This window comes from Toxorhynchites rutilus, chromosome 2 (genome assembly GCF_029784135.1).
Source record: "Toxorhynchites rutilus septentrionalis strain SRP chromosome 2, ASM2978413v1, whole genome shotgun sequence".
In the NCBI taxonomy this organism is placed as follows: domain Eukaryota; kingdom Metazoa; phylum Arthropoda; class Insecta; order Diptera; family Culicidae; genus Toxorhynchites; species Toxorhynchites rutilus.
The window spans coordinates 298,826,450-298,846,774 of record NC_073745.1 but is presented as its reverse complement, the minus strand read 5'-3'; the positions used below and the strand labels follow the sequence as shown (position 1 = coordinate 298,846,774).

Genomic DNA, 20,325 nt, shown 5'->3' with positions numbered 1-20,325 from the left:
TGGACCAATGAACAGCGCTAAGTGGGAAAACGTGGATGTGATAAAGAAAATACATTTTGGCCGGGACGAAGTTTGCCGGGTCATCTAGTTTTCTATAAATACTACATTTACATTTGCAAGTCATTCGTGTGTTTGATGATACATAGCTATCATGTTCAATCAAATCTTTTGATCTCAAAATAGCGTTCATCGCATAGTTGCTAAGCCGATTTCGAAGCTTATCTTTGTTCTGATTATATTAAGGAAAAAATATCCAAGGAGTGAGGCGTAGTGAGAACGTCACAAACAAGGCATCGAAGCGCCGAAAATGCGATCGAACCGTCAATTCATTTTAACACCAATCCATGAATCGTGCACATGCTCATTTTCTGAAACTGTGATTTCCTTGCGGAGTAATTTTATCTTTAGAGTACGGAATTAATTCTCCAGATCTTCTATATTCCTATCGTAGACTGGAAAGGCCTCTAACACAACGAATTTCCACCTTATGAAACTGATCAAATTGTAAATGCTTTTAGGATCAGCAGCATCAAGCAATACTGCGCTGAGACGAACCAGCCCAGGAGGCTGAAAGCCTCAAAAATAAAGAATAATAAAAAAAGAAATACTGCGGCGTAAATGTCGTCATGTACCTTAATGTTGCTCAAATGTAAGAAATCTCACACGTGGAAAAAATCTGTACCAATTTGTACTTTTTGACGAAAATCTGTACTCTGTACCGTACAGAATTTGTACCAAAAATAACGAATAAATCTGCAAAGCAAGTAACATTAACATCTTGTTGCGATTCTGCAGCGGTTCTCAAAGGGAAATCTGGTACATGAGATCGTCTCATATGACACTCATACATAGAGCAACCTCACTGTATCCAGGATACATTGTAATAGTTAATCAACTCTACGAGCTCGATCTCTCGTTTCGTAAAATTTCAATCATTTATAGAGAAGAAAAACTGCTGTACATTAAAAATCATGATGAATTTATTTCGCTTCCCATTGTATTCAATATAAATCAACTGGGAATCCAACTGGAAATAAACCTACACAGGCTACGATCGTGGCATGAGCATGATTCCACGGAAACGAGAGGAAAAAAAATCACCTATCCTGTCTCCATCCACACGACATGCTGTTCGATGGTGACGCCTGGCGGTTCATTCCATTTAACAATTTCCTCGCACAGTCGACTGTCGTGAGAGCGCACATTACTTCATCCCCTGACAGAAGCCATAACGAATGCCTGAGCAAAACAAACAGCGCGCTCGAAAAGAAGGGGGACTTCAACACGGTGGAAACGAAAAATCAATTGCACGCTAGGATAATTACAAACGAACAACAGAGGAAAAACGGCACGTTACATACACATTTTCCACCGTCGTCTGGTGGGGACTCTTGTTCGTGGAGTATTTTGGCGCCGGCAGCTTTCCACCGCTCCAAGTCAAAGCCTAGTTAAAGTTCACTTTTTTTTGCGCACCACTTGTGTTTCAGTTCGCAAACAATAAATAAATGTATATAACGATGGGGCCACTGGTTGGTATGGAAATTTTCCGACGCGCCCCCTGTCGCCAAATAATTGTACTTGGCGTCACCAGAATTCTGCGAAAGATGCGTGACGACGACTTTTGCGGCCGTCGCCAGCCAAATTTTCCATTCACTTGCTGTCCGTGGTACGATTCAGAACGCCGAAAATATTGATTTACCCGACGTGATTTCTTTTTTTTTTTGCAAATCTGTCAGCATTAAGAACACAACGTTTATTGTCATCTTGCTGCAATCAGTTATCATCACTCCCGGTTACTCATTTCATTCACTCTAGCTGATATACTCCGTTTGGGCTTTATTTTTGTTCGGGAAAACTCGGTTGACACAATGCGCTCTCGCGCTCTCTTCATCCGCCCACCTCACCCCAGGGGGTGGTTTCTTCAACCCACTTCTACTTCTCTTTGCGACACCGTCACCCACTGCACTAGTGATTCCATTTTTCATTCATTCATTCATACCTTTCAGCATCGAACCGCAATTGGACAAACGGAAAACTATATTCCACAATCGTGGGCTCTTCGAATGTGACCGAACAGCAGTGATTTTCCTTCAGCACAAACACACGCACCAGCTACGGAAGCTTTTCGTCCTGGAACACAGGGAAAACCACACCGGAACAAAGCGCTTCAAGAAGCAAAATTGCCACACACTGCACTCCTGAGGTCGGGCGACACACGGAACAGGACACAGTGCGAATGGTTAACAACTGAGCATCCACTCCCGATGTAGTAGTCGTACTGCAAGCGCAACAAAAAAAAATCTCCACAGTTCATACAAAACACCACACGAGAACGACTGAGTCTTCACATGGCCGCCGGTGGCGATCTCCACCTCTTCACTCCAACGAATACGGTGCTTTTCTGTGTGCCAAGTTGTGAAACTGACACTTCCAACACGGGGGGTGTCAGAGCATTGGGGAGATATGCTATGGCCGTTTTCTCTCTCACCGTTTCTCACGTTTTCGAGACTCCCGCGGGTATTACGTATGTGTGCTTCGCAATGGTTGCGTGCAACTTGCCTTGGCACACACCTAAGGTATGCTATAATTTGTGTATCGTACACAAAATTACATCCATAGATGAAAATTGCTGGCAGTATCAAAATGTTTTGTTCGGAATTTGTGACTATTAAATTTATGTAATTTTCTGCAATTTTTTTGCAATTTTGGCGTTTTTCCGTTTCTGTTCGTGCACTGAGATTACTAAATAATTGATTCAAAAAGTGACAACAGTTAACAAGTTATTATACAGGAAAGGTCGTAAATTTGCTTTATTGAATAATGTTAATGAGGGGTTCTTGCTTTGTATTTGAATTTTAAAGCACGATCCACTTGGAAACACCCAACACCCAATATTCAGAGGCAAATTGCTACATCGAATATGCAACTTTATTGGGAAGAAATAACTTTCCATTATCCACTAAATTACAAAAATATTTTATATTCCATACAAACTCTGATCTAGCAACGCAACACTAACGCAGGGATATTCATAGCATACCAGGGTAGCTTCCTACGTACGATGGATTGCATGCTGGCTCCAAAGTAAATACACTATTTGGTTGTGGTGGTTTCGTGAGAAAATTTGTTATGGTAGAATGAGATGCCGTGCAACATTTGTGTTTGTTGCACAGTCGAATAATTTGCTCAGTTCAGCACAGCGAAGTAATTACGTTTGTTCCATACCGTTCTGAATCATATTTCGGACACTTTGTTCTAATATCTTGAAATGCTTAATGCACTGATGATATAACTATAAAATTAGAATCACAATTGCTTCTTTAGGGTAATCCCTTGGTTTCACTATCATTTCACATGAAAACTACATTTGAATTATAACGTAATCGGCAGAAATCTTACAACACTACTCATTATCGTTTGTGTTTGACGTTTCCTTAGCGTGAGCACATAGAATTTACCCGTTCATAAATATTTAAATTTCTCTCGTGTTTCATCAGTTTTCATCTTCGTTAACAATTTAGTGTGATTGCTTGGTAAGTGTTTCGCATTTGACTATAAAATATAATCAAGTGTAATGTAATTTTCGTCCAAAAAATTACAAAATAAAGTGTCCGAAATTTTAATTCAATCTGTCCGAAATTTTATTTGGTGTCCGAAGCTTGACTCTTATTCGTTTCATTTGGAAAGCATTTATTTCGATTTTTTTTTTGTTTTCAATCAAATAGGTACCAAAGTAGCAAGCTTAAAAGCATATTGAAGTAATTTATTAATAATATCAACCAAATAATACCTGTGCATAAAGTTTAGATCTGTTTTCTGCATCATATACCTTAAGCGTCTGAATGAATTATTCAGAACGGTAAATATCCAAAGTTCCCGACCGTCATCCAAATTTATCATATATGATCTATCTCCTTTTTAAGCCTTATTATTCCGGAAGTCCACGAGCCGTCTGGATTCTGCACACACACTCTGCTGTTTATACAGGGTTTTCCATTTCGGGCTTCCGAAAGTATACAGCCCTGCGCTGACAACCGTTTGACATAGCTGTCAACCAAAGCGTCATATCGTTAGTTGAATGTCTGCCATTTTACAATATGGATCGTTTTAGCATCGCACAACGTGTTAATTTTGTTAAATTATACTATAAAAATGATGAAAACCCGGCAAATGTTTTTCGAGCATTACGGACGGATTTTGGTCGTCACGGACGGCCTACAGAGCACACAATCGCTAATGTAGTGCGTAAATTCGAACAAACTTGATCCGTAGCGGATATTACGAAACCTGTGCATCATCGTAATGTGCGTTCGGCCGAAAATATTGCTGCTGTTGCTGCCAGTGTGGAGGATGACCCGAATATTTCGATTCCACGGCGTGCTCAGCAATTGGGCTTGTCAAACACATCATTGTGGTGAATTTTGCATTTGGACTTGCACCTACATCCATAAAAAGTCCAACTGGTACAAAAATTAAAGCGTGGTGACAATGGAATGCGTCGGGCATACGTCGATTGGATGAACGAACAACAGCAGCAAAATGCTGAATTTTCGCATCAAATTTTCTTCAGCGATGAGGCACTTTTCGAGCTCGGTGGCTATGTGAACACCCAAAATTTCCGTATATGGGCCTCAGAAAATCCACACGTGATTGTTGAGAGGCCATTGCATCCGCCAAAAGTCACTGTTTGGGGCGTATTATGGTCTGGTGGAGTCATCGGGCCGTATTTCTTTGAAAATGAGGACGGCGAGACGGTAACTGTAAATGGTGAGCGCTATGGGCGCATGTTAACCGATTTTTTTTGCCACAAATCGAAGATATGGATACGGATGACATGTGGTGTCAGCAGGACGGCGCCACGTGCCACACAACACGACCGAACATGGCCATATTGCGAACGAAATTTGAGGGACGCATAATTTCGCGTTTTGGTGATGCCAATTGGCCGTCCAGATCATGCGATTTGAACCCGCTAGACTTTTTTTTGTGGGGTTATGCGAAAGACCGTGTCTATGCCAACTCTCCGCAAACTCTTGAACATTTGAAAGACAACATTCGTGAAGTTATGACCGAGATACCGCCCCATATGTGCCGAAAAGTCATCGAAAATTACCTGTTCCGGATCAAGGTATGCGAGGAAGCCCTAGGTGGACATTTGAATGATGTTGTATTTCACACATAATGGCATAAACCAAACTTTAATTTGAAATAAAAGTTTCATCGAAATTCGAATTCTAAGTGTGTTTTATTACAATTTACTTTCGGAATTTACAGTTGGAAAACCCTGTACATTTGAATTATAACGTAATCGGCAGAAATCTTACAACACTACTCATTATCGTTTGTGTTTGACGTTTCCTTAGCGTGAGCAAATAGAATTTACCCGTTCATAAATATTTAAATTTCTCTCGTGTTTCATCAGTTCTCATCATCGTTAACAGTTTACTGTGATTGCTTGGTAAGTGTTTCGCAGTTGACTATAAAATATAATCAAGTGTAATGTAATTTTCGTCCAAAACATTACAAAATAAAGTGTCCGAAATTTGAATTCAATCTGTCCGAAATTTTATTTAGTGTCCGAAGTTTGACTCTTATTCGTTTCATTTGGAAAGCATTTAATTCGATAAATTTTTTTTTGTTTTCAATCAAATAGGTATCAAAGTAGAAAGCTTAAAAGCATATTGAAGTAATTTATGAAGAATATCAACCAAATAATACCTGTGCATAAAGTTTACATCTGTTTTCTGCATCATATACCTTAAGCGTCCGAATGAAAGATTAAGAACGGTAAATATTATACATTAATTATTGAAATGTTTACGCTACCCAGTGGCGTAGTGTAGGGGGGGGGGGGGTCGGAAGGGACTGTCCACCCTTAGAGGGGTGACAGCCGCGACCGTGGTAAATATATTATGAAACAATTTTGAAAAAATCTTTCAATATTGTGAATTACCGTCAGTGATTGGTATTATTTAGTGATAAACTTCACTATAGAAAAGCTCATGTAAAAGAACCTTTCTTTTTTTTTTGTTTTGAATAAGGGAAAAGATTGCTGATTTGAGTATCAATACATGGATAATGACGGTTTGAATTTCATTATTGTCAAGCTAGAACAAGAACGTATTTTACAGACTCCTATATAAAAGAAAACGTTGTGTTAGGTTTAATTAACCCTTTCCCGTACAACATAGAGTCTCACTCGTGGGTACTGGAATAACATATGGCGCTAGAACGCTCAGCAGGCTAGTGAAATCACTTGATGTGTGACGTATTAAATAATACGGGAAGGGGTTAACTCATAGTAACTGACAGCTTTATTCTTGATGCACGGTTAATACAAAATATGCAATCGTGAATATAACCCAACTTCGTTACATCCCCCTTTTTATATAATGCGAGTAATAATATAGAAAATAAAGAAAATACATTTCAGTTAAAGAAGGGATCAAAACATAAAAAATTACATTAAGAAAAGATAAAGTGAACATCTCACAAATCTAGTCTCTTGGGTGGTTTGATTTCACGACCATATCGTGTCTTATGCGGCTCAAAGGAATTGTCCGACTGCGCTGGAGCTATCTTTGGCATAGCTTGCGATGATGTTGAACTCGTTACTGATACATCAGTTTCCTGAGCTTTTATTGAGCTAGTCGCCTCGCTTGTGGATTCCGCTTGTTCCAATGGTGAATCAACAGGATCAGATCCAGATGAAAGTCTTGCGTATCTTTGTGGAACAATCGGCTCTCTTACTCTTATAGGTTGAATGAAGTGACTGTTGCGCCAAAGTTCACGACCGTCATCCAAATTTATCATACATGATCTATCCCCTTTTTTAAGCCTTATTATTCCAGAAGACCACGAGTCGTCTGGATTTTGCACACACACCCTGCTGTTTATGGGAATTTTCTTAAAGCACTGCGAAATTCTATCCGCATACATCTTTTGTCTTTCTCGATTCAGCCGTAGTTTTTTACTTATCCGTTTACTGCCGTTGGAGGCATAAGTGTCACATGTTACATTTCAACATTTTTGAGGTTTTGATGCCTAACGTCATAGTTTAATACGTAGTTTTGATTTTTTTTTTGGTCAAAACATGAGGTTTATTTCAGAAAACTCGAAAAAAATTCAAAGTCATTTTGTCACATTGTAACAAATGGAGGCATATTTGTCACACCGATAAAATGAGACGTAATGAACACACATAGAGGCACACACTAACAATATTTATAAAGCTGCTTGATTCACCCTAAGAACCGTCCATAAATTACGTCACACTTTTAGGTGTCATCAACTTTCCACGTGAATAGTTTAGGGGGAGATTGGTGAGTGCCGACACAATCCAAACATTTTTTTTAATCTATATGCAAAGTTGTACGCGGTAGGAGATGAATTTTCCTAGGGGTCGTCCACATTCTACGTGTACATGACGGTTTAAGACGTTGTTCTCTTCCGTAGATATTGTCAAATGTTCATAAAAAAATAAATGAGATAAAGGAGGAACCTATAATATAGTATATTCCTTTTTTTTAAGAGATCTATAATAATTGTGTTGTATTACGATAGCATTTATTCAAAGAAAGTAACAAGAACAATGATGTAGATTACATCATGTTAATCAGAAGCTTGGTGCTTCGTCGGAAGATCGATAAAAAAAGATTTTTCCTCTTCAGTAACAACAGGTAGAACCACTTTCAAAAGAGAAGTGTTCTTGTCTACTTCAACTCCTCGAGGAGAATTTTGCCAGCGCACATTATCCGCAATAGAGAACGAATCCTTGTCAACCAACTTAAGTTGCTTCTTAGAAAGCAACTTGCAATATTTAAGGTCTTCGCTGTTGATGTTGTCCGTGTATCCAATTTCATAACAGCCTTTTTAAAACATCACTTTACGCATAGTATTCACGTAAGGGCGAGGCTTGCATTGATTTATCGTATACTGCGAAACGGTGAGTTTAGCTTGGAAAAAGTCAGCAGCTTGCATATCAAGTACGTCTACATTTTTCTTAGCATTGCCAACCGCTGACTTGAAGTTTTCGAAGGTGATGTTACGTTCATGGCGCATTTTGGATTCAACCGCTGCATGGAAAGAGTCAGCGCCCATGAACGTATGTCCTGATTCGAAGTATTTGAAAAATATCCGCTTGACCTGCATTTCGTTACTGTTTATTAGCAGGATAATGTGCTGAAACAAATTCCAGTTCTTGTTCTACGAACTGCAATTATCCAACCAAAAAGTAATGCTCTTCAGGACAGCGTACTTCTTAATTATTTTGAAAAAGCAACTGAGGATTTCATTGGTTGTGCGATCATTAACCGACTCTGGCCAAATGAACGCAGGCACTGGAAATGCTTTTGCGTAGGCGCCAACAGGTGCAAAGGTCTCATTAAATACTAGCAATATTTGTGAAAAATTACGCTCTTGAAGCCATCCAATCTTGGAAGTTGTATGACCTAGGAAAAAAAATATTAGCCTTTAAAAATGATAGAGTAGAATTCGGATATCTGAGAACTTACTTTTTGCAAATCAACAGAGAAAACTGCTTCATCAGTCAGTACTTGGTCACCATCAGCTCGATAAGACAGTCGTGATTCCTTTGCACGTTTAAGATGTAGTGCAGAACAGTCGGAGCAGCTACAATCCTTGATTTCGGAGTCTCCATTGGCTTTGTGGCGTTGCTCTGCAGCAACGCACGTCTCACATTCTTCGTGCCCGAGCTTAACAAACGAGACGTTGTTTTCTTTAACAACTCTACAATACAACGAATAGTTTGCTTTGAGGTTTTGCTTGGCTTCGTATTCCTCGTATAAGGCCGATTACACATTATCCGGTTTCTGCCGGATCGGTTTGAAACCCAAATGGCAAATTTCGACCGTACCAACATTTTTACGGCGCCGTGATGCAGCCGTCTACTGCGACTGCAATGTCCGGTGACCGGACAAGCATTATACGCGATGACAGTAGTATTGTGTCGACGTCTGGTGGAGACATCAGTTTGGGAAAGCAAATCATTCTCTATAAGATTATAGGACCTTATAGGACCAGACAGTTTAATTGTGATTTTATATTGAAATGATGCTTACAGGCTTTAGTGGAAATATCAAGAAAATTATACAAAAAATATTAAGTAAGAGTCAGTACTACGTGTTTAAAGTAATGAAATAATATGAAATTAACAGTTTTCATTAAAAATTTGAACAACTTAAAACACAATTCTTGTTCAGGGGTTTTTCCCCACTTGCAAAAGAACGTGTTACTCTATTACATAAAGAACATATTTTATGAAAAAAAGTTAATTTTCATTCGAAATTTTTATTTTTAAAACACATGTTTACTGCACCTGAGAACCCATTATCACATCATTTCCCAAAAGCGGAGCACGAAGCTCCATACCATCAACGCGAATTGACAGTTGTTTGTCATGTCTGTAAGTATTAGTACTATTCAGACAATTTTCTTCCCATGTACTAGTATATGTGTGCTGTTGACGTTTGTTTGTTGATTTTGAAATCAATTTAGAATTTGCTAGTGCACCCGTGGCCGAGTGGTTAGCGTCTCACATTATCATGCCGGGTGTTCGGGTTCGATTCCCGTTCTGGCCGGGGGATTTTTCGTCAAAGAAATTTCCTTCGACTTGCACTGTGGTCATGCGTATTCAAGAGCTTGCCCCTCGGAATACATTCAAGGCGTGTTATTTGGCTTAAGAAATCTCGACCAAGTATTAATAAATGACGCTAGTTAATGCATACGTTGAGACGGCAAAAGTTCCACAAGGGAACGTTAACGCCATTCAAGAAGAAGTAGAGTGCAATGGATGCCGAAATTTTTCTTTCGCTTCTTTAGTAACGACCTGTGCTGTGGGACAAATTCGGTGATCCAAGTTTCTGGTCAATGTGAAGCAATGGTCAAAGATGCACAATGTCATCATGGAACATATTGACACGGACTGTGTTATCAACGTTGTGTCCTTCGACAAATAGAGCGGGTCCTTCAATTAACTTTCGTTAATTAAACAACAACCCTTTTTTGAAATCACTGTCGAACAAATCTCCAACTGGTTCATCAAGGAGCAGATTTTAAGCGAGAAGGTTAGTTTTTGTTAAATTGAACACAAAAAAAAGCTCACTCTTCTAATATTCTTATTGGGTATTCCACACAGTTTGACCTGACCTGGAACGCGATTGACGACGAGGTGGCCGAGGTTCGGCTCAAAGGACTCAAGTCCAAACTGTCCGATATGTGTTCGGTGATCAAGATGTTTCCCTGCCCGACGCTGAGCCATCGGTTCTATCGGAACGAAATTACCCAGCATATCTGATTCGGTCATTCTTTGCCCAGGATCCGCGTAACAAATAGTTGTATGTTGATGCGAAATGCGCTCGAGAAGCTGCTTCTGCCCCAGGAGTACGTGCTTGAGGAATTGCGGCTGCGGAATGCTGAGCGCGTGTCTGAACTAGGATCTGCGGAAGCAGCAATGAAATAATGTTTGAAGGAAAATTATGATGTTATTTTATTCCAAGATAATCACATGCTAGAGGCGAATGAACTGAAAAGTTTAAACCCTCTTAAAGCCAAAAAGAAGAAGAAGCAAGATAATCACAGGAAGTGAACACATTATGCATATAAATAAATTGTGCCCCTAGTTGTTACCAAATGTTATTATTATTGACTCATCAAATTTTACACTTTTATTTAATACTGTTTCTGAGACTATTGGAAAAATATGTGGCAACAGAGCTTGTGAAATAAATCATGCTATTTGTGCCGTCGTTTAGGAGCCGTTGTTGAACCATATGTGCCCAAGATGAACGTGGGTGCTTTGCGAATCACTGAAGAGGCTCGCGAACGTATCCTGAAATGGGGCGAAATGATTTGAAGCGACTTGATAATGTTTTTGAAAATTCATCGGGAACAAATTAACATCTGGAACAAACAACAGGCAATTAGTCGCATGCATGTTTTTCCGCGAATATTTGCACCATAGCTGATTAGCTATATATAGCAGGAATATTTGCAGCAATGTTTACCTGTCAATCCACTATATAAATGAATGCATGTATGTGTATGTGAGAGATGTACGGTTTTGTGTAGTGCGAGGTCTCTTTCACATTGTTGTCCGGTTATCCGTCCAAACCCAGCGGCGTTTTTTGAAACCGGTCCGGCAGAAACCGGATAATGTGTAATCGCCTTAAAGGTAGATAAAGGCGGTTTGGAGCATGTGCTCGCCGATAATGGGAGGTACTTGGACCATATCCGAATAAATGATTCTCTGATATTTCCCACGTCGGCCTACTGGAGGTCCGTCCCGAGCTGCCTGGATACATTTATAAATCACATTACTATTTTTCAAATAAATAAATCATGTTACAATCACAATGCTTTCAAAAATTTACCCACAATTTTCTCGAAAACCAATCGTGTTGAAAAAAAAATTCTGCATACAGTGACGGGGTCACCGCTCGAGCTCGGAAGAGTACATGTAACTGCAAGCTGTTTAACTAAATCCGTAGACACTTTTCGGCTCCGGCGCCGTCTGACAGGTGTTAGATGAGCATGCTGTCGTATTAAATTTCCTTGACCAGCATGGTCCAGTTCCCAATATGTCTTGTGGAACTGTAGCCTGTCATCTCGAGAAAATTTCTCGTTGCACTTTTTGATGCAACTGCAGTTTTCCAGAATGGCCGTATGCGACAGTCGCCGTTTTTTAGTCGAGTCCTCTCGTTTCCTTTCTTTTTTAGTTTTTTCCCGGATTTCCTCTGTGGCTGCACATCAAAAAAAACTTCAAGAGCTATCATACAGCCGTACATGCATAGTTGTCCCATGTTACAAAATCAGCAGCCGAGAAAAACGCAATCAAAGTTTTTTGCCATATTTGTCTACCAACAGCTAAAAAGCAATTCAATTTAGCAATACACTGGGTTTTTTATAAGCACTAAACTATTGTTTAATGAAATGTGACAAGATCCCCTCACTTGAATCAATCAAGCTTGATTATGGTTTAAAAATTCATGGTGGGACTGTTATGCCAAGAATATCAACATAGGACAATTGAGCTTGATGTGGTTTTTCTAAAAGCTATAACTTTTTTTGTGTTTTCCGGTAGATTAGGCATAAAACATCGCTTTATGAAAAAAAGTGAAAATTGTCAAAAAGTAACATGGGACAACTATGCGTAGAACGGCATTATCCATATCACAGCTCTGAACATTGCATTCCGTTTGGTTCCAGTTGATTGTTGTTTCGTCACCGTCTTCGAAACTCGTCTTGGGCACGGAACCTATGCCGTAGCCGCTGTGAGTCGATTGGTCGTCCAATTCTGACATCGGTCCCGGAACGTTTACCGGCTGCGCTGACAATAGCCGCTCACCTGTGATATTTTCCAGGTCGAACCCGTGGAACTCCTATTCCGATTTCTCGACACTCTGGATTCTCCGTACTACTTCAAATATTCCATCTCTGGTTCCACTTCCGCCGGCACAAAGGATCACAACAAAGAAATAAAACCGTCGCTCACAAAATGTTAAACCAATCAAAAACAACAACAACAAGAATGTTGCGAGAATGTTGACAGTGTGACAATTATGCGTACATTTTTCGCCTGGGCAAAGAATTTCGCGGCATAAATGTCACATTCTGTTTTTAGGGGAATATAGTTCTTTTTGGCAATTTATGAGCAAGGCTCATATGATAGAGATAAACTTCTATAATTGATTGCGTTAAAGTAAATTAAAACAGCGAAATATACCGATTGGCAAAAATCATTTGAAAAAAACTTAAATTGCGTTTTTCTCAATTTCTTTTTTTGTAACATGTGACACTTATGCCTCCAACGGCAGTTCAGTCGTCTTCGATTTCAATATGTTCTTAGCGAAACACAATTGGTTTCGGGTTTTTCTTCCAAGTAATCTCTCTACCGGCGAGTTTAAGTTTTCGCCAGGTGTGTTCCTCATTAGAAGTAATCCTCGATAAGGGTCCTCTCCACTCAGCGCACATTTCCTAATCAAGTTCTTCGCACTTTGCACATAACGTTCTGCTAAGCCATTGGCTCTAGGGAAACTTGGACTTGATTTTGCATGCTTAAAGCACCACTCTTTAGTGAATTATGTAAACAATTCAGACGAATACTGTGGACCCCCGTCACTATGAAATTCTTCTGGACAACCAAAACATGCAAACTTTTCTTTGAGAAATTTAATCACTTCTTCTGACGACGATTCTTTGAGTTTTCGAAACTCGTAAAAACCGCTAAAGGAATCCACTAAAAGCACAAATTCTTGACCGCCAAAATGAAAGAGATCGCTTGCCACAATCTGAAAAGGGTATTCTGGTATGTCTTCAAAAATATTTCCTCCTTTTGCTTAGATTTCTGCGTTTGTTGACAAATCTTGCACTTTCCCATATAGTCGCAGATTACTTTTGCCATTCCCGGCCAAAACACAAACTCGCGAGCTCTTCTGATCGAAGCTTGAATGCCACAATGCCCCTCGTGTATGACTTTTAGAAATGCATTTCGTTCAGTCTCGGGAACAACAAGTTTTTCGCCTTTAAAGACCAAACCATCTAATTCCGACAACTGTTCACGAAGCGAGATATAATAGCGAATATTTTTCTTTACCTGTTGATCATTACTGGGCCACCAACCGTATATATACCCTAACAATTCCTGTAGATTACGATCTTCCGCAGTGGCTTTGTTGTAACGCTCTTCGGCTGAACGTTCAAGGCAAGAAACGGCATTCTTTTTGGTCAGATAGTTCTTCGTCAATTGCAGCGCTTTGGGGCTCGCAGATTCGGCTCAATGCATCAGCAACAGGAATGTCTTTGCCTCTTCGATACACAATCAAGGGCGTATAAGCTTTCACATCGTACAGGATTCGTTTTAGTCTAGGAGGTGCATCTACCAATAGTCTCTTGAAGATACTCTCCAAGGGCTTATGATCTGTCTCAATCGTCAAAGGAGCTCCCCATACGTAATCATGAAATTTTCTGCAACCAAATCTTATCGCTCCTGCTTCTTTTTCGATTTGTCGATAGTTTTGTTCAACAACCGACACATTTTTTTCAATAGGAATGACCTCACTAAATTCCCCTGAATCAATACTTCGTCCTGGTAAGGCTCCTCAAGTCAGGGTATGTCTGAACTCTCGCGTTCACATGTTGTTTACATTGGCTTAGTTCGAAAGTTACATTATTCGGCATCGTAGACTGATTGCACTGATGTAAACTAGTTATAGAAGCAACAATTTGACCCGTTAAGGATTATAAAAGAACGTTTTCAGCACACCAAACTACATAGAAATCACGTAAAACTAATCAAACACTATTACAGCGCGGACTCGATTATATATAGTTTTTGATTCCTTTTCACTGTATAAAGGGTGTGTCACATCAAATTGCATCACGGAAAAAACGCTGTAGAAATTCGCCCAGTAGACCGATCCTTTTGAAAATTTTAGACAGTAAAATAAAAACTATTAAACAAATTTTGGCATTTTCCATTTTTCATACTTCGAGCCCAAGCCCGTATGCTCGCACCTTCCTCTTTACCCCGTCCATAAGGTTCTGTACAACGTCAGGTTGTAGTTTTTTTTGAACAGAAATCCATTTTCTCTTGAAGTCCGCCTCCGATTTGACAACTTTTGGGTTCTTCCGGAGGGCCTGCTTCATAATCGCCCAATATTTCTCTATTGGGCGAAGCTCCGGTGCGTTGGGCGGGTTCATTTCCTTTGGCACGAAGGTGACCCCGTTGGCTTCGTACCACTCCAACACGTCCTTTGAATAGTGGCACGTAGCGAGATCCGGCCAGAAGATGGTCGGGCCCTCGTGATGTTTCAATAGTGGTAGTAAGCGCTTCTGTAGGCACTCCTTAAGTTAAACCTGCCCGTTTACCGTGCCGGTTATCACGAAGGGGGCGCTTCGCTTTCCGCAAGAGGAGATCGCTTGCCACACCATGTACTTTTTGACAAACTTGGATAGTTTCTGTATGCGAATCTCCTCCGGAACGCTGAATTTGTCCTCTGCGGAGAAGAACAACAGGCCCGGCAGCTGACGAAAGTCCGCTTTGACGTAGGTTTCGTCGTCCATTACCAGGCAATGCGGCTTCGTCAGCATTTCGGTGTACAGCTTCCGGGCTCGCGTCTTCCCCACCATGTTTTGCCTTTCGTCGCGGTTAGGAGCCTTTTGAACCTTGTATGTACGCAGGCCCTCCCGCTGCTTAGTCCGCTGGACGAATGAACTTGACAAATTCAGCTTTTTGGCGACATCCCGGACCGAACTTCTCGGATCACGTCTAAACTGCTTAACTACGCGCTTGTGATCTTTTTCACTGACGGAGCATCCATTTTTGCCGTTCTTCACCTTCCGGTCGATGGTTAGGTTCTCGAAGTATCGTTTTAGTACTCTGCTGACCGTGGATTGGACGATTCCCAGCATCTTACCGATGTCCCGATGTGACAACTCCGGATTCTCGAAATGAGTGCACAGGATTAATTCACGACGCTCTTTTTCGTTCGACGACATTTTTCCAAATTTACGAAAAATTGACAGTGAAGCATGGCCAACGTGATCTATACACTCTTATCTGATTTTAAAGCGAAAGCTGAAGATATAATTCCTAAAAATTAAATTTCTACAGCGTTTTTTCCGTGATGCAATTTGATGTGACACACCCTTTATAATCGAGTCAAAAATAAAAATTTTCATTTGTTTTTTAGCATGTATTTTTTTTTTTTTTTGACGTAGGACTACGTCTAACCGGAAGATATAGGGGGTGAAATGGAAATCTAGGCACTGAACAAGTAGGAAAAAATGCATGATTTGGAACGCTTATAACTCGAGCATTTCTCAATAGATCGCAAAGGTTTTTGCATCAATTGATAGGAAATATATCTACGCATCTATCATAACGAATAACATTTCATTTTTCTTGAGATAAATAATTGAATAATTGTGAAATATCAAGCATTGTCCAAATGCACTATGTGCCCATTTTTGATTGGTCCATTTTGTGCTCCTCAAATCGTACCGACCAAAACGGGCAACCAGAGCAGCAGCGAAATAGAATGAAGCACGATTGGAAAGGAAAAAGAAAAAAAAATGAACGAAACATTGGTCGCAGTCTCACACATGCGTAATTCTCGAGCCAGCCAGTCAGCTTAAAAATCCCCGCTCCGCTGCCGTAACGAACACATTCTTTGTGTGGACACCGACTGGACAACATCGTTGCTGGACGAGCTGGACGGCGAGGGATCGAGTGCCTTTCTCAAGGCAAGAGGGCGGAGGTGGTAGCGCTGGAGTAGAGTAGAGTTGAGTTTTCAAAGGGCCTTTCTCAAGGCTAGAGACGAATGAACTGCAAAAGTTTAAAGTCTCTATAATTCAAGACCTTCCTTCCTTCCGTAACGATCATTCTCATCCAAACCGTACATCACATCGGTTCGCATCACAACACATCAACAAACCAACCCAAGCAGCCATGTCTGGACATGGTAAAGGAGGAAAAGTGAAGGGAAAGGCAAAATCCCGCTCGAACCGTGTTGATCTGGAGTTCCCCGCAAGGGTAGCTAGGCCGAGCGCGTTAGTACCAGTGCACCAGTTCACCTAGCCGGCGTTATATAGTTTCGGCGCATTCGGAACAGAACACAATCGGTTCGGTGGACATCAAGACAACAGGCAGTTGCAGCGAGTGGCGAGTGGCAAACGCAATCGCAAAACGGCATCAGGTAGCAGAAGAAAAAAGTTTGTTCTTTATACAAACTGCTTTGGTGGCAAATCCAGAACAAGGCGGCATCGAGGGCGTTCGAATGGTTTTTTTTTCAAAACCACGAGTACTAAGTTTTCTAAATTGGAACCATTCCATAAAACAAGGCGCTTTTCAGGGCCATTAAACCTTTCAAAAAAGAGGAAATACAGTTCAATGCTTTCTAAAACAATATCCAAAATAATAATATAACACAAATTGATTTTTTCATAATTTGTTTGCCAGGATATGATGAGTATGTGAATTTGGCAGTTGTTCTGAGCTTATTGATAGTTGGGGACTTTCCTGATTATTCAATCTTCACCAATTCTTAAATTGTTTCCAGATTGAAAGTACAGTAATTTACATTTAGTTCGACATTTAGCTAATTGGACGGTCGTGTAATGCGACTTATTTAGTTGAACATTTTTGTAAACATAGAGATCCAAATTATGACCCCACATTGAAAGTCGACACTGTACCACTGTCATCGCAAATGTTCAATTCCAGGTTAAAATCGCCTCCAATGTGACACTGAGTGGCGCTTCGGCATGTCGCATTGAATGTAATTTACTGTACAACATGTCACAAAGCTGGATGGGAAGAAATTTTCCAACTGTGAAAGCTGTGGCGAATGGCAAACGCAATCGCTTTTAACGCTCATTCGTTCGTCTCGTTGGACTCGCCCCTTTTGGCTGAGTCTGCCGATTTGTCTCTATCCTGTGAGTGTGTACCGCTAGAAGGAAGGAAGGAAGGTATTGTATTATAGAGACTTTAAACTTTTGCAGTTCATTCGTCTCTAGCCTTGAGAAAGGCCCTTTGAAAACTCTACTCTATCCTACTCCAGCGCTACCACCTCCGCCCTCTTGCCTTGAGAAAGGCACTCGATCCCTCGCCGTCCAGCCCGTCCAGCAACGATGTTGTCCAGTCGGTGTCCACACAAAGAATATGACCGCTAGAGTACAAAACGCGCGCTGATGACCACCTATGCCTTCCCTATCACAGCCATCATTTTGATTGTACGATATGTGCATACGGCAAAAGTTGCCCGGCGTTGATAAGTACAAAGGTTTCAGAAAAAAACGCAAAAACACAACGCCAAAGGTTCTTTTCAGAACCACCAACATGTTCATAAAGAATAAACAGTAAACTAATCCATTTTTTCAGGTAGATAGGTAGGTATTCACGTAGGAGAAGAAAATCAAACAATATATTTAAAATATATATTTAACAAAAGTTGTCCCCTTTGTATAGTCCTACGTCACTCCGGTTATGTCCCCGACATTACCCACCCGTCTTTTTTTGAATATAAAAGAAGAATTTGATTTTTGATTCATCCCATTAAAGTCAGAAAATACCTTTCTCATATGAAAAAAATAAATTTATCAAAATTCTCTCAGGAAGTGATAAACGTTGAAATTAGGCAATTTGATGAAAATTGATTTTGATTTTTAGGCAATTTGATGAAAAAAATCCTTCTAAGCAAATGTTCAAATTTCAACAATGACAGAGTTATTGAAATTTTTTTTTGTTTCGGACTTTGTTGTCTCACACTGGCTCTACATTAAAAAGTACGCTACGGAATACAATTCTGTTGCTTTCATTTGAAGGATGAGAAAATTTAGTATAGGATATAGTAGTGGAACATCTAAATTAGTTCATTTTAATAACATTTTAGAAGTGGAAAACTTAAAAGTTAATAATTTTTAATGTGTTATTATTAATTTCATTGAAACAAAATTATATTAAACTAGATTATTTCTATCAATTAAATTGAAGCTCTCTAACCGCCCTACAATTGTTTTTTGACACCCAACTTCTATCTTTCTTGATATGGCTGCAATATCGATACAAACAATACAAATCATGACTTTTACCCCACTGTTCATGTAATAGCCACTTAAATTACATCTTAACGTTGAAAGGTTACATTTCTTCTTGAAATAAGTCATATTTGAAATATAAAAAAAAATATTTTTTTTCAAAACTGTATATAATCGAGTCCAAAATTGTATATAATCGAGTCTGTATACAATCGAGTTCGACCTGTACTATGAATACTATTCATCCAAGAAAATGCATTTGGTACTACAAGGTATTCTTAATTTTAATAGACAAATTTGTGACTATTAAGGCCCGCATGCGAAAAAATAAAGTGCATGTAAACTATCGTGTTTACAACTTAGGAGGTTGGGAAGCAAGAAGGCAACTAATCAATTAACTTCAATGAGGGTATCGAAGAGTTAGACCAAACGGATAAATTTGCCGCATTTTACTTTACTTAACCCACAGTGGCACAATGTACTGCAGCCTTATTAGCTCTTATTAGTCAATGGATTTGAAGGATGTCTAGACTTTCTCTAATATGTTTGCACAAAATGAACTGTGATGTGGCAACGTTCCAAAACAACCATTGGAATTGATCATAAAGCCATTCATTGTAATAAAAGAATGTGTATTCACAATTGCGTTATTCTTTGAAATGAGTGGAACGTAAACCGTAACCGTAAAAACCAACAGTAAAAATTCTAGCCATTTAACACGTTACAAATAGCGAAAGAATTGAACGTATTGAAATATATAACCTTGTCTGTTCATTTGCGCCTGAAATCTTCCGCTGTAGCTATCACGTGCGAACTCCACACATTGGGGTTTCGATTCTCTGATTTAATTAAACTATTAATCAATAATCCGTACGTCTAGAAGAACAATTAGCATTTCACAGTCGACGACACACATAAGCACACAAACTTGCACAGCTTTGTTGACATTCGTCGGATCATAGCTAGTCAGCAGCTCAATTAAAATAATCTACAGCGGATTGCAGCTAACCACAGTCGATTGATCGGTCACTCAATAATCACGATTGCAATTAAAGCTAACCCACACACTTCAAACGCTCGCAATTGGTGTTGTTTTATTTTTTCTTTGCTTTTTTTCTAATCATACACTATCGCATTTTCAACCAAACCGACAACACTCCGCCGGCGAAGCAAACTCTGCGTTGCGATCCGGAATACGACTGGAGCTTTCGCTGCAGAAATTCCGTTCTTCACCCGCCCGGATGGGCAGGGTAATTAACTCCGCACCGAAAGCATTCTGAGGGAGAGAGAGCTTTGCTCCCCCTCAGCGTGTCATGCAACGAAACGTATCATACATTTGTTGTATCGGCTGGTAATATGTGTGCAAGTATGCTCACGTTACTTACAAATACGCAGAAAATGATGTGAGCGAATGAAGAGTAGAGACTGGAAGACAGTGTGGCAGTGTTGCTGGTTAGACGAATTTCAATAATCTTCATGCTGGTATAGAACTTTTTATTTTTATCCCATTTATTTATTTGAGGCTCATTTGCATTTTTGCTGTAACAGAGCCGAATTTTAATCGTGTACATGTCACATGGTTATCATATCTATAATTAGCACATTACACACAGTTGCCATTCGCCGGTATTCCTTCTATACCATTACATATGGTACATTCACACAGTAGTCATTTAGGCGTAAGAGTATTCTTTCTGTTCTTCCATTTTCCAGCTAGACCACCGGACAGCGGAGACAGTTGATTGATCATTGTTGAGTTATTTATAGAAC

At 39.8% G+C, this 20,325-nt stretch overlaps 1 protein-coding gene across 9 annotated transcripts in view; it reads right to left on the bottom strand.

Annotated features, from left to right (window-relative positions):
• The window catches only part of LOC129764655 (multiple C2 and transmembrane domain-containing protein), a 207,601-nt gene extending 187,790 nt beyond the window's left edge, over positions 1–19,811 (bottom strand). For 2 of the 9 annotated variants that reach the window (XM_055763953.1, XM_055763959.1), the window contains exon 1: positions 2,000–2,405. The gene's annotated coding sequence lies outside the window, so the exon portion shown is untranslated. Of the gene's footprint in view, positions 1–1,999; positions 2,406–19,317; positions 19,545–19,619 lie in introns of those variants that run through there. The other 7 variants (XM_055763960.1, XM_055763961.1, XM_055763957.1 and 4 more) reach the window with 6 other exon arrangements.
• Positions 19,812–20,325: the final 514 nt, after the last annotated feature.